Genomic DNA, 2,500 nt, shown 5'->3' on the forward strand with positions numbered 1-2,500 from the left:
CCGTCCGTGTTGAACACAAATGCGGGTGATTATATGAGTGGATGGACAAAAACATGCGTGGCGAAGACAATTTTCTGCACGATGTGCACATAGCTCATTTCGTCGTCCCGGGCGAATGGAAAAACACAAAAATCTCGAGTATCTTTCTAGGTTTCTGTTATAAAAGGGCAGGCCAAAAGGTGACCGGTTGAGATGAGCATTTTAAGCATGCAAGCACTTAATTGCAACTTTTCCTACAAAAACTAGGTACGTACACGTAGATTGTATCAACATGGACATCCATGATTGCGTACGCCCGGGCTGCGCCCTCCGTGTTGTACTTTCCCTGATTGGTACACAATTTTGGTGCAAGTGTACCAACATCGACATCTATGAACGCGTACGCTCGAGCTGCACCCTCCGTCTTGTACTTTCCCTGATCGGTACACAGTTTTGGTGCACGGCTATCCCGAAAGGCAACTTGTACCAACATCGACATCCATGAACGCGTACGTAGCGTACTTTCCCTGATCGGTACACAATGTTGGTGCACGGCATAGGAAATGGGCTTAAAATGGTCAAACTCAATCCATTTCCACTAAAGATAGTCAATAACAGCTGTGCCGATGAAGTAGGGCACGATGCAAGTCAATGTTATTTAATGAATTACATGTTCACCATACATTTCAGTACAAAATTGCTCGGTCAGACCTACAAAGTGCTATATCTCGAATACTAAACGTCGCAGATGGGTGTCGTAGAACAATTTTAAGTTCGTCTAACGATTCTACATCCGATTCTGGATAGTGGTTTTTCGACCACTTTTCAACATTTTGTGACACCCCGAACCTAGGGGCAGCTCCCTAGCTTTTTTCAAAAATGTGCACCGAACGGGCCAGAGAGCTCGAGTAGTCGAAAATTTTTTTTTTTGCTAAAACCCCTCAAAACGTGTCAGGAACGCACCCTAGATGATGAAAAGTGCAACCAGAATGTCAATCGACAACATGCCCGGGGGTACAAATTTGCTCTACGCGTCCCTAGGTAGGGTACTTTTTCATACAAACATCAAAGTGTACGGTGCACACAGTGCGCGGAACAAAAATTGCTCGGTCAGACCTAGGACGGGCCATATCTCGAATACTAAACGTCGCAGATGGGTGTCGTAGAACAATTTTAAGTTCGTCTAACGATTCTACATCCGATTCTGGATAGTGGTTTTTCGACCACTTTTCAACATTTTGTGACACCCCGAACCTAGGGGCAGCTCCCTAGCTTTTTTCAAAAATGTGCACCGAACGGGCCAGAGAGCTCGAGTAGTCGAAAATTTTTTTTTTGCTAAAACCCCTCAAAACGTGTCAGGAACGCACCCTAGATGATGAAAAGTGCAACCAGAACGTCAATCGACAACATGCCCGGGGGTACAAATTTGCTCTACGCGTCCCTAGGTAGGGTACTTTTTCATACAAACATCAAAGTGTACGGTGCACAAAGTGCGCGGAACAAAAATTGCTCGGTCAGACCTAGGACGGGCCATATCTCGAATACTAAACGTCGCAGATGGGTGTCGTAGAACAATTTTAAGTTCGTCTAACGATTCTACATCCGATTCTGGATAGTGGTTTTTCGACCACTTTTCAACATTTTGTGACACCCCGAACCTAGGGGCAGCTCCCTAGCTTTTTTCAAAAATGTGCACCGAACGGGCCAGAGAGCTCGAGTAGTCGAAAAATTTTTTTTTGCTAAAACCCCTAAAAACGTGTCAGGAACGCACCCTAGATGATGAAAAGTGCAACCAGAATGTCAATCGACAACATTCCCGGGGGTACAAATTTGCTCTACGCGTCCCTAGGTAGGGTACTTTTTCATACAAACATCAAAGTGTACGGTGCACACAGTGCGCGGAACAAAAATTGCTCGGTCAGACCTAGGACGGGCCATATCTCGAATACTAAACGTCGCAGATGGGTGTCGTAGAACAATTTTAAGTTCGTCTAACGATTCTACATCCGATTCTGGATAGTGGTTTTTCGACCACTTTTCAACATTTTGTGACACCCCGAACCTAGGGGCAGCTCCCTAGCTTTTTTCAAAAATGTGCACCGAACGGGCCAGAGAGCTCGAGTAGTCGAAAATTTTTTTTTTGCTAAAACCCCTCAAAACGTGTCAGGAACGCACCCTAGATGATGAAAAGTGCAACCAGAACGTCAATCGACAACATGCCCGGGGGTACAAATTTGCTCTACGCGTCCCTAGGTAGGGTACTTTTTCATACAAACATCAAAGTGTACGGTGCACAAAGTGCGCGGAACAAAAATTGCTCGGTCAGACCTAGGACGGGCCATATCTCGAATACTAAACGTCGCAGATGGGTGTCGTAGAACAATTTTAAGTTCGTCTAACGATTCTACATCCGATTCTGGATAGTGGTTTTTCGACCACTTTTCAACATTTTGTGACACCCCGAACCTAGGGGCAGCTCCCTAGCTTTTTTCAAAAATGTGCACCGAACGGGCCAGAGAGC

Source organism: Anopheles coluzzii, assembly GCF_943734685.1.
Source record: "Anopheles coluzzii chromosome X unlocalized genomic scaffold, AcolN3 X_unloc_11, whole genome shotgun sequence".
Taxonomy (NCBI): domain Eukaryota; kingdom Metazoa; phylum Arthropoda; class Insecta; order Diptera; family Culicidae; genus Anopheles; species Anopheles coluzzii.